This window comes from Lithobates pipiens, unplaced genomic scaffold (assembly GCF_037356315.1).
Source record: "Lithobates pipiens isolate NorthernLeopardFrog02 unplaced genomic scaffold, aLitPip1_a1.2 Scaffold_30, whole genome shotgun sequence".
NCBI classification, from domain to species: Eukaryota; Metazoa; Chordata; class Amphibia; order Anura; family Ranidae; genus Lithobates; species Lithobates pipiens.
The window spans coordinates 163,609,197-163,621,858 of NW_027507791.1; the positions used below are offsets into that span (position 1 = coordinate 163,609,197).

General features: G+C 44.5%; 1 pseudogene; it reads left to right on the forward strand.

Annotated features, from left to right (window-relative positions):
* Positions 1-7,967: 7,967 nt before the first annotated feature.
* LOC143948780 (5S ribosomal RNA) lies at positions 7,968-8,086 on the forward strand (annotated as a pseudogene).
* The last annotated feature ends 4,576 nt before the right edge of the window (positions 8,087-12,662 follow it).

A 12,662-nucleotide genomic window follows, 5' to 3' on the forward strand; every position in this document is an offset into this window, starting at 1 on the left:
CACAGTATATATATATTAAAAGAGAGGACCATCCATAGTGTGATACCGTATAAATCAATTTATTTAAGAAGATACTTAAAACTACTCACACTTTTGGTAGAAGTAATGGCATAAATGGATACAGTATAAAGGATGCAATGTGAAAGGTATGGAAGCTGCTGGGAGCGTTCCGTTCGGCTTCCCCGCCGTCTGTAATGGAAGTGTGTATTCGATAGGCGTGGCCCGGACGGGGTTATTTTTCTGGTGAGAGTACAACCTAGAAGTGTCCACAATGCATGAAGAATAGTTTGGATCCATCACATCCCTTCCTTTACCCACGGGAAATCCCCCATTAATTGCACTGCACTAGAGACTTCTTGCATGTTTACTTTTTATCTTTTATATTTTTAGACTTTTTCTTTGTATACATTTTCTGGGACAAATATTTAATTTTTATTTTTATTTTTATTTATTTTTTATTTTATTTTTATTTTTATTTTTATTTTCATTTTTATTTTTGAAAAACAATTTTTATTTTTATTTTTTCAGTCCCAATATTTGGCATGTTTCACTTGATGTACTGATATCTATCACATATTTATTGTACATTTTATTACTGCATGCATAGACCTTATTGTCACATCTGTGCACTCTAAATCCAATTACTGGGTTATTTTTTTGTGGTTCATATTTTATTTGTATAATTTTTATCTAATTGATCACTAATATATTAAGCAGTTCACAAGTTTAAGGTATTTATATGTTCTAGAGTTTAAGAAGTGATCACTATTTCAGGTTTTCTATTGCACCCAAGCTAATCTTATATTTTATAGCCAGCACGCTGGCAAATACTTACCAACGCGACAAATATTCCATACACACACATTTTGAACTTTTTCGCTTATAGTTTATATATTTATATTTTTATTTCAATACTAGAATTATTTATTGCACATTGGCACTTACACACCAGGTTGATATAACACTTTTAATTTAGTACACTATTAAGTTTTTGGCAACATATATTTTCATATATAGGTATAGCGCCAAATCTATTCATAGTACCCCCCATCTAACATTCTCCACCCCACCAGGTGGATAGTAATAGAGGCAGCTCTTACCTATTTTTTCCTTCCCCTATATTTTTTATATATTTTTTATCTACCCTATATTTTTTACATAAGTTCCATAGCGCAACCTACTACCTTTATTCTTATGTAGAGATGGAGGCTAGAGTATACAGAGAGAGAGAGAGGCTGGGTTACACAGAGAGGCAGGAGTATGCAGACTTGCTAGTGTATACAGATGGACTAGTGTATACAGTAGACCGGCTAGTTTATACAGAGAGGCTAATGTGTACAAAAGACAGGCTAGTGTATACAGATAGGCTAGATTATACAGAAGAAGGTCCTGGTTATGCAAGAGATGGAGGCTAGGGTATGCAGAGAGAGAGGCTTGGTTACACAGACTTGCTAGTGTATACAGACGGACTAGTGTATACAGAGGACCGGCTAGTTTATACAGAGAGGCTAATGTGTACAAAAGACAGGCTAGTGTATACAGATAGGCTAGATTATACAGAAGAACGTCCTGGGTATGCAGAGTTGGAGGCTAGGGTACACAGAGAGAGAGGCTAGAGTATGCATACTTGCTAGTGTATACAGAAGACCGGTTAGATTATACAGAGAGGCTAATGTGTACAAAAGACAGGCTAGTGTATACAGATAGGCTAGTGTATACAGATAGGCTAGATTATACAGAAGAACGTCCTGGGTATGCAGAGATGGAGGCTAAGGTATACAGAGAGAGAGGCTAGAGTACGCATACTTGCTAGTGTATACAGATGGACTAGTGTATACAGAGGAACGGCTAGTTTATACAGAGAGGCTAATGTGTACAAAAGACAGGCTAGTGTATACAAATAGGCTAGATTATAGAGAAGAACGTCCTGGGTATGCAGAGATGCAGGCTAGGGTATACAAAGAGAGAGGCTGGGTTACACAGAGAGGCTAGTGTATGCAGACTTGCTAGTGTCTACAGGCGGACTAGTGTATACAGAGAGGCTTGGGTATACAGAGAGATAATGCATAAAGAGATGCTAGTGTATACAAAAGACAACCAAGAGTAGACAGTGAGGCTCGTGTATACAGAAGACCGGCTGCCGAGAGGCTAATTTGTACAAAAGACAGGCTAGTGTATACATATAGGCTAGATTATACAGAGGAAGGTCCTGGGTATGCAGAGATGGAGGCTAGGGAATCCAGAGAGAGACTGTGTTACACAGAGAGGCTAGAGTATGCAGCAGACCGGCTAGTTTATACAGAGAGGCGAATGAGTACAAAAGGAAGGCTATTTTTTACAGATAGGCTTGTGTATACAGAAGATAGTCTGGGGAATTCAGTGAGGTTAGTGTATGCCGAGAGGCTGGGACACCGAGACTATTGTAAAAAGAAGGCAGACTAGTGTATATAGATTACGGGCACGTGTATGCAGTAGACAGAGAGGCTCGTCTATATAGACTGGCTGGTGTACACAGAGAGATTAATGTATACAGAAAGGCTAGCGTGTAAAGAAGACAGGACTTTATTTTTTGCTAATGCAACTACTTCAGAAACATGTAAAGAGTTACAGTGCTTTTTTCATATTTTGGTGCTGTTAAAAAGTGGTGTGTTGTCAGTTATCAATGTGACAGTTAATGTGGAGAACTACAAATATACAAATTAGAGCAAAAAAGTGCTAAGTTTATTTTGTTAAGTCATAGACGTTAAGTAATTGGCCGTTATTGGTTTGGCAGTACATGGTTTATTTTAATGTCAGATATATTTATTCTCTACTTATAGCCGAGTTTTAGACGAATTTATTATTAGCATTATTCGCATTATTCGTATTTATTATGCAGAGTGTAAGTATTGCAGTGAGCCGATATTGCTTTTTAAAGATTTGTATCATTTTACATAGCATTGTTAGCAGACCAATAGGACAATTTACATGGCTTAATATTGCAGAGCGTAATTTAACAGGAAAGAGATCCAAAGCGTTAGTTGCAGTAGCTTCATAAAACTGAGAAATCGTTGCATTACTCTAAATTTAAAAGTTGTTCCGGTAGCACAGAGAAGACGATATTAGATGAGTGATCTACACATTTCGTTTACTATTGCAGAGAGATACCGGCTAAATGTTAATATCTTAAAATGTGCTGCGTGTAAGGTAGAAATAAGATTTTGCGTGAGTTGGTTCACCAGGATTTAGAGATAGTAATCTGTTTATTCTAATAATAAATATAGTAAAATAACAAAGATTAATATTGAGAAATATTGGAAATATACGAAATAACAGCAACGACGTGGGTAGGTTTTTAGTGAATATACCCCAAATATAGCATAAGGATGAGTAAGGGTAATAACTGGCAGAGGATAACATGGCAAAAAGACAAACTGCATTAGAAATGTGAATATGAATTAGAGATGAAATGTCAATCCCCATCGGTTACTTACAGGTATTAATACTGTTAACACGGCTACGTACAGCAAAGTGTGAGCTAAGCAGCAAAATATTCTACAATAGCAGAGATGAAGTATTTCAGTTGAAAAGAGATCGGAAGCAATCGGTAGCTTCAAAATGACTGAGAAATCATTTCATTACTCTAAAAGTAAAAGTTATCCCGGTAGCACTGAGTGATCGTTGTAGTACAAATTCAGTTTCCTATAGCAGAGAGATACAAGCTAAATGTGAGAAGAGCAATTAAACTGTTCTCGGTAGCATTGCATTACTCTTAATATGTGCAGCGTGTAAAGAAGCAATAAGATGGTTTTGTATTATCCTAAAATTAGCAGTATACGTAATAAAGGTGAGTAGGTAACCTGGATTTAGACATAGCAAACTCTACAATCTAATTTAGCAAAATTAGAACGGATAATATTGAGACAGTATATACAAGTCGAGTTTAAGTGGAAATGCACAAAATATCTAGCTTACCTTTACATTGTCCAAGAGAGCGTTGCAAAGTAATACCAAGGCAGAATGTTGGAATAGCAATTAGATGAGATGATTGCTGTAATCATGAAATATCAGCAAGGACGTGACCAGGTTTCTATCGTTTATCAGGATCCTTACGTGTCTTTAAGGATGAGAAAGTATAATAACTGTCAGAGTATGACATGGTAAGTAGACAAATTGCATTAGAGATGTGAGATAGACATGAAATGTCAATCCCCATTGGTTATTTACATGTTAAAGTACAAGTTAACGCGGCTATACACAGCAAAGTGTGAGCTACATTATTTAAGAGTAAATTTACGTAGCTTGAAAACTCCAACGTGTAAATCGTCCCATTCATTATGTTATAATAATAAGTATAGCAAAACAAATGAGGAAAATATTGAGGCAGTATATATAGGTCGAGATAAAGTGAATACACAAAAGGGATCAAGGGATAGTTGCAAAGTAATATCCTCATTAAGGCAGAAGGTCGAAATAGCAATGAGATTTGATGGTTGCAACATAAAACGAAATATGAGCACGGCTAACATACAGAACAACAGTACATAATTTAAGAGTACAGTAGAATATAGTATAAATTACTTAAGATTAAATTAGACTTAGGTTGAAAAAATCTAAGTTTAAAACGTTGAGTAAATCGTGAGTAAATCGTAAATTTATCAGCTAAGTTAACTCTGAGATAATGATTAATTTCACAGTTCCATTACGCGGTCCTTTTCCACTGGTATAGTCATGATGTAATATCAGTAATTGCTATCTGCAAATGTTAAAATTGTAAGACGGTTCACGGTTATATGGAATTGATATGGATTTAAAAGCGGTACATTAATTTTCTGAAGCATATGGCAGAAAGACGGCTTACACTGCTTTTCTCACATTTTGCTGCGGTAAAAAGAAATGTTTTGTCACTGTGTTTTAACTGTGACAGTTAAGGTGGAGAAAAAGAAGTAATACAGAAAATAGAGTCAAACAGTGGAAACGTTTATTTGCTTATGTCATGACAGCTGATACTGGTTGAGCAATAAAACTGTTTTATTAAGATGTAAGACTAGTTTTATTCTATACATATATGCTTTTCAGAGATTTGTATAATATAGGCGACCAATAGGAAATTTAAATGGCTTAATATTGCAGGGAGGAAGTATCGCTGTACAACGGTAAGAGATTGAAAGCTTAGCTTGAAAATGGCCGAGAAATAGTTGCGTTATTCTAAATTTAATGGATATGCCGGTACCAATGAGAAAGCTTATATTAGACTAGTTGATCTTTGCATTACACAATCCTATTATTATTATTATTATTATTATTACGATCATAGTGCAGAGAGATACTCAGTTAATGTCAGAGATACTCGGTTAATGTCAGAAAAGCAATAAAACTGTTTACATCGTTAGCGAGCGATAGTTACATTACTCTTAGTATGTGCAGCATGTCTGGTAGCAAATGGATGGTTTTGTGAACATTTTGCATTACCATAAAAAATTAGCGGTAGAACACATCGCAGTGAATAGATTTAACCGTATTTTGAGATAGTTCACACTGGCTGGTCTTCTGCATACAATAGCCTGTCTTCGATATACACTAGCCTATGTTCTGAATACACTAGCCTGTCTACTGTCTTCTGTAAACACTTGTCTCTCTTTATAGCCTGTCTAGCCTTTCTTCTGTACACACTAGCTTCTCTGTATACACTAACCAGGCTTCTATATACAATAGCTTCACTCTATGCACTAGCCTCTCTGTATAATCTATCCTCTCTGTACACCCTAGATAGTGTTCTGCATACACTAGCCTCTCCGTAGAAGCCAGCCTTTATTCTGTATTAACTAGCCTTTCTTCTGTATGCTGTAGTCTTCTATATATACTAGCCTCTCTGTACACCCAAGCCTGTCTTCTGTATACACTAGTCTCTCTATATGCACTGTCCTATCTGTATACACTCGACTCTCTCTATACACTAACCTCTCTATATACACTAACATCTTTGTACTAGCCTCTCTTTAAACTAGCCTCTCTGTGTACCCCAGCCTCACTGTTTACTCTAGCATCTCTGTATACTCAAGCCTATCTGCATACACGAGTCTATATTCTGTATTCACTAGCCTTTCTTCTGTATTCTGTAGTCTTCTATATATACTAGCTTCTCTGTACACCCTTGCATCTCTGTAAACACTGTGTAAACTAGCCAGTCTTATGTATACACTCGCCAACTGTATACACTAGACTCTCTGAATACACTAAACCCTCTGTATACCACAGCCTGTCTTCTGTATACACTAGACTGTAAAAACTAGCTAGAATACACCAGCCTGTCTTCTGTACCCACTAGACTCTCTGTATACACTACCCAGTCTTCTGTATACACTGTCAACTTTGATGTACACCCAAGCCTGTCTTCTGTATACACTAGCTTCTCTATATGCACTGTCCTTTCTTTATACACTCGACTCTCTCTATACACTAACCTCTCTATATACACTAACATCTTTGTATATACTAGCCTCTCTTTAAACTAGCCTCTCTGTGTACCCCAGCCTCACTGTTTGCTTCTATACTCAAGCCTATCTACATACACGAGTCTGTATTCTGTATTCACTAGCCTTTCTTCTGTATGCTGTAGTCTTCTATATATACCAGCTTCTCTGTACACCCTAGCACTGTAACAGTGCTAGGTTCCTGTATTAAAAAAACAGAACACACAACACCCACTCTAACTTCTGCACTGCAGATGCATGTATTGCAGAAATTGAACACCAGTAATAAAGGGTAGCTTCAGGTGTGTACTGTGCAGGAGGCACATAACACCCACTGTAACAGTGCTAGGTTCCCAAGCAGTAAAGACACTGTCCCTGCCTATCGTCCTCTTTCCCTGACCACTGCAACACACTATACAAGGCCGACATGCTGGTGGCCTTATATAGTGTGGGGTGTGTACTAAACCCCCCTGAGCTATAATTGGCCACATGAATCCTTCCTGTGGTGAATTGTGGCTCTCCTCACAGAGGATGTCACATCTGTTCTTATTATATAGAACCTATTATGCTCCTCGTAAACTTTTTCAATTTGGCCGAACGTCCGGACGCAAGTTGCCCCCGGTGTGGGAACATGGGGGGAGACATGATGCACATGTTTTGGAGATGCCCGAAGTTGATCCGCTACTGGACGGAGGTGACAGGAACCATTGATCGGGTGTTTGGAACCTCCACCAGGATGGAGGCGAAGTATGGGATTAGTTGAAGGAGTTGGAAACCCGGGAAGCAGCCAGATGGCAGTTCTGAGATGCCTATTTCAGGCAAGGAAACTGATTGCCCAAACCTGCTTAGCCTCCAATGTTGGCAATGACTTGTTTTTTTTCGCTTGTTTCCCAAGATGACCATGTTGGCGTTTGTCAAGAGGGCTGAGAGAGCCCAAAGAAATCTCCTACGGCCACATCACCCTGAAAGCGCCCGATCTCATCTGATCTCAGAGGCTAAGCAGGGTCCGGCCTGGATAGTACCTAATTACAGGTGCTGTAGGAATCTTTTTATATTGTTGGCTTTGACCTGTTTTTCTTTCGCTTGTTTCCCAAGGTGACCATTTTAGCATCAGTCAAGAGTTTTGAGTATGTCCCGAAGCGTTCGCCTAAGGTCACATCACCCTGAAAGCGCCCGATCTCAGAGGCTAAGCAGGGTCGGGGTCAGATGGGAGATCACCAGGGTCTATAATGTTGGCGTTGACCTGTTTTTTTTCACTTGTTTCCCAAGAAGACCATCTTGGCATTTGTCAAGGGGGCTGAGAGTGTCTAAATAGAACACCTATGGCGCACAATCTAATCTGATCTCGGAGGCCTAGCTTGTACGGCCTGGTTTATACCTGTATGGGAGACCATCTGTGAATACCAGGTTTTTTTCTTTTTATGTTGTTGGTCTTGACCTGTTTTGTTTTTCACTTGTTTCCCAAGGTGACCATCTTAGCGTTTGTCAAGAGGGTTGAGAGTGCCCGAAGAGATCACCTACGGCCCCATCACCCTGAAAGGGCCCAATCTCGTCTGATCTCGGAGGCTAAACAGCGTCGGGCCTGGTTAGTACCTTGATGGGAGACCGCCTGGGAATACCAGGTGCCATAGGCTTCTTTTTATGTTGTTGGTTTTGACCTGTTTTTTTCCCTTGTTTCTCAAGGCGACCATCTTGGCGTTTGTCAAGAGGGTTGGGCGTGTCTTGAAGAGAACGCTTACGGCCACATCACCCTGAAAGCACCCGATCTCGTCTGATTTCAGAGGCTAAGCAGCGTCAGGCCTAGTTAGTACCTGGATGGGAGACTGCCTGGGAAGACCAGGTACTATAGAAGGATCTGGCCTGGTTAGTGTCTTGAGTGGGAGATCGCCTAGGAATACTGGATGCCGTAGGATTCTTTTTATGTTGTTGGCTTTGACCTGTTTTTTTTAGCTTGTTTACCAAGGTGGCCTTTGTCAAGAGGCTTCAGAGTGCCCAAAGAGAGTGGCTACGGCCAAATCACCCTGAAAGAGCCCAATCTCATCTGATCTCGGAGGCTAAGCAGCGATGGGCCTGGTTAGTACCTGGATGGGAGACAGCCTGGGAATACCAGGCTTCTCATTATGTTGTCGGTGTTGACCTGTTTTTTTTTCCCTTGTTTCCCAAGGTGACCATCTTGGCATTTGTCAAGAGGGTTGAGAGTGCACAAAGAAATTGCCTACGGGCACAACACCCTGAAAGCGCCCAATCCCGTTTGGTTTCAGAGGCTAAGCAGGGTTGGGCCTGGTTTGTACCTGGATGGGAGACCGCCTGGGTTTTCCTGATGCCGCAGGCTTCATTTTATGTTGTTGGCGTTGACTTGTTTTTTTTGTTTGTTTCCCAAGGTGACCATCTTGGCGTTTGTCAAGAGGGTTGAGCGTGCCTGAAAAAATCTACTATGGCTGCATCACCCTGAAAGAGCCCAATCTCATTTGATCTCAGAGGCTAAGCAGGGTTGGGACCTGGTTAGCACCTGGATGGGAGACCGCCTGGGATTTCTCGATGCCATAGGCTTTAGTTTTAAGTTGTTGGCATTGACTTATTTTTTTTTAAATTCTTTTATTAAGTATAAGTAGAACAACATAAATATAACAGTCAACCATACAGCATGACCCAGGGTCACAATTACATGGTAACAAAAATAGGCAGCCAAATAACTCTGGATTCTCAGAGGGGAGTCCTACAGTTTCATGCAGAAAAGAGAGAAACCCCACCTCCGACATGTAGTACAGTATAACTAGTGCAGCTCCGTTCGGACAAATGTAATCATGGAGAACAACTGGGACCACAGCGAGCCAGCTTATCATGACCTATGTGAACCAGAGTAAAAAATGAGCCGGTCGTGTCCAGAACCCTGGGGTTCTTCTGGGTCCTGAAGGCTAGTAAGTAGACAAGGCATAGTGAAAAGCGAGGGCGGGGGGAGAAGAGAGTGCAAAGATGGAGAGAGAGGAGGGGGGGTGGCTTTGGGGAAAAAAATTAAAAATAAAGACAAAAAGGGAGGGGGAGAATGCCACTCTGGGCAGACATGGCCTACGTAGGTAAACGTTAGATGTTCAGTCGTTTTCTGGGACAGAGGAGCTGCTCACCTCCCGAATGTAGTCTCGAGTACCAGTAAAATACCTCCAGGGGGGGCGTGGCTTGGATGGCCTCCGGAGCGGACGTGTTCTCCTAAAGCTCCCGCAAGGCCTGCCTGCACATCGCGGACTAACACAGCTCCTACCTCTCACTATGGGCAAACCCCGCAAGGACAAGTCAGCGGGATCCCGGGGACACTCCGCCAGGGTCTCCTCCGCTCCGCCGCCGCTTATCACGGAGTATTTTAACTCCGACCCGCCGGCAAGCTCCCATGCGGCCAACATGGCGCCGCCGTCACCATCGCCACCACGGGACCGCCCGGCGGACGTCTCCTCGCCTCCACCGCGGGATGCATCGGGCCACAGGTATGCCCCACACAGGGATTTTACTGCAGGACATGCCTCGCTCTCCCCCCCGGCCCCCCGGATGGATTCTCTGCCACTGTTGCTGGATGTGGGGTGGGGGGTTTGTCACAGCCGTTCCCCCCCCCCCGATGGACTCCCTGTCACCCCTCCAGACGCCTGGGGGTAAGCCGTCCTCCCCCTCTCCCTCCTGGGACTCATCCATCCCTGATTGGGATCCCTCCTCTCTGCCACAAAGGCCTCTGGCTGGGAGGGACAGGCCTCCCCCCCCTCCTTCCCCCTCCAGGAGAGCTTATTCACAGGCCCTGGTCCATCCCTCGGCTCCACAGTCCACGGAGCCTCTGGAGACCTCTCTCTTACCTACTGGAGCTCAGGGTACCTCCAAGGGAGCCATGCATCCAGCTGGCACCCCCTCCCGTGCGCCCCAGGCTGGTCACCCCCTCCCACCTATCCCCCCGGCTCTCATCCGGGATTCCAACCCTCAGGCTGTACTGGACTCTGATCCTGAACTCGAGGCGTGCTCATCTTGGCGAGATTATGTTCGTTGCATGCCGACGAAACAGGACTTCCGTATGCTTATCCAAGAAGTCCGCGAGATCTGCAGATCCGAGATTAGTATCCTCCGTACTGACCTCCACCACCTATCCGCTAAAGTCACATCTTTGGAAGAGGAGGTGGATGATACCAAGACCGAAATCTCGCAAATACACGAGCGCCTGACCGCACAGGCCGCCACCCTCAGGGACTTCCAACGCCACCTTGAAGACCTCGATAACCGGGGCAGGCGAAACAACATTAGGATCCGAGGCCTCCCGGAGGCCACCCAGGATGAGGACCTCCCCGTGACCCTGCAAGCTATCTTTAACAATATTCTGGGCCGCCCGGAACATTTTAAAGTTAAACTGGATCATGCCCATCGGGCCCTTCGCCCTCGCGGCCCCGGGACTAGACCAAGGGATGTGATCTGCAGGGTCCACAACTACACCCTCAAGGAGGATATTATGAGGAAAGCCCGCAACATGCGCACCATTGACTTTGATGGAGCCCCTCTCCAACTTTTCCCGGACTTGTCCTGGCTAACCCTTCAGCAGCGACGATCCCTGCAACCGCTCCTTACCTCCCTGAGAGAACGTGATTTCCGGTACCACTGGGGCTTCCCCTTTAGCCTTACTGCAAAGCGGGACGGCCGATCTACCACATTGCGATACCCTGAAGACCTCCAGTCCTTCTGCAAAGCCCTGGATATCCCAGTTCCGCCTACTCCAGGCTGGGATCCTCTGCCTGCCCCCCCTCCTCGTCCGGAACCCTGGATCCAGGTGCCGGGGAGAAGACGCCCGAGGGGCCCCCCCCCAGCGGGCACTCTCCCTCCATTGAACACCCAGAGATGACTTCCTGCCCATCCGGGAGCCCCCTCTATATGAGTCAGCTTGTTTATTTCGGGCCCAGTTCATGCACTTTGTTTCATGGCCCCTTTGCCAGTGTTTGCTGCCCTCCCTCCACCCTACAGCTTGGACTTTGCTGCTGAGACTTTCCTGGGGAGACGACCCGCTATGGACTATATCTAGCATGGGACTGGTGGGCTGGCTGCTTTCTCCCCCCCCCCCTGCCTACCCTTCCCCACCCCTCTTCTCTTCCCCTTTCTCCCACCCTACGGTTCCCCCATCCTTTTTTTTTTGTTTGTTTTCTCTCTCCCGCCCTCCTCCTCCCTTTGTCGCCCACCCTTCCCCCCCCCCCCGGGTTCATGGTCTCGTCGGCTGGTTTCATCTTATGCTGGATTTTACTCTTGTTGTTTTTCTTCCTACAGGTTCCTCAGTTTTTGTTTTTCTACTCTAGCTCTTTCCGAGCCCAACCCTGGCTCTGGATGCAGACTCCCCATATGATATGTGCGGGTTTCTACCCCTTTCTTTGTGTTGTTTTTATAGATAGGCTTGTGATGCAGGCAGGCCTTGGAGCGGATCGCCTCCGCCCTGAGTCTACCTTCCTCCCCCCCCGGGGGCTCTCCGGACGGTTCCCCGCTCTGGTCTCTTTCGTGGGGACTTTTTCGCCCCTCCTGTTGGGGGGGGCCCTCCGGAGATCAGGCGGGTTATATTGCATTGGTATTATTGATATTGTGATGTTGTTAATGTTTTTCTTTTTGTGCCTCCTTTCTTTCTCTTCTCCCTCCTCTCCTCTTCTTACTCTTTTCGCCCCCCCCCCCCCCAAACGGACGCCTCCTGCCTCTGGAGCTCAGGTTCCAATTCCAAGACCGCATCTCTTCAACCTCTGCTTGTGCCGAGGGTGCATTCGTCGGCCCCTGGGAGCGCTTGGACCTCCCTGAGTCCGTCTGGTAAGCTACCTCCTCCCCCCGCAACGCACCCACCATGATTGACATACTATCACTTAATGTGAAGGGCCTAAATTCCAATGTTAAACGGAGCCTGGCGCTGCGAGAGTTTAAGCGCTCTGCAGCTGACATTATTTTTCTTCAAGAGACGCATCTGGCCAAGACGGGCACAATGGCTTTTGCCCTCAAGTCTTACCCGCAAATATACCTGGCCTCTAATCCTCGCAAGCGGGCGGGGGTGGCCATTCTCTTTAAACAGGGCACCCCCTTCCGGTTGCAATCCCTAATCTCGGACCCGCTCGGGCACTACCTTATCCTTAGAGGCGTTTGGAACGGCGCGGATGTCACGCTTTGTAACGTCTACGCTCCGAATGTTAACCAGATCCCTTTTCTGACTAAGGTGTACAAACGGCT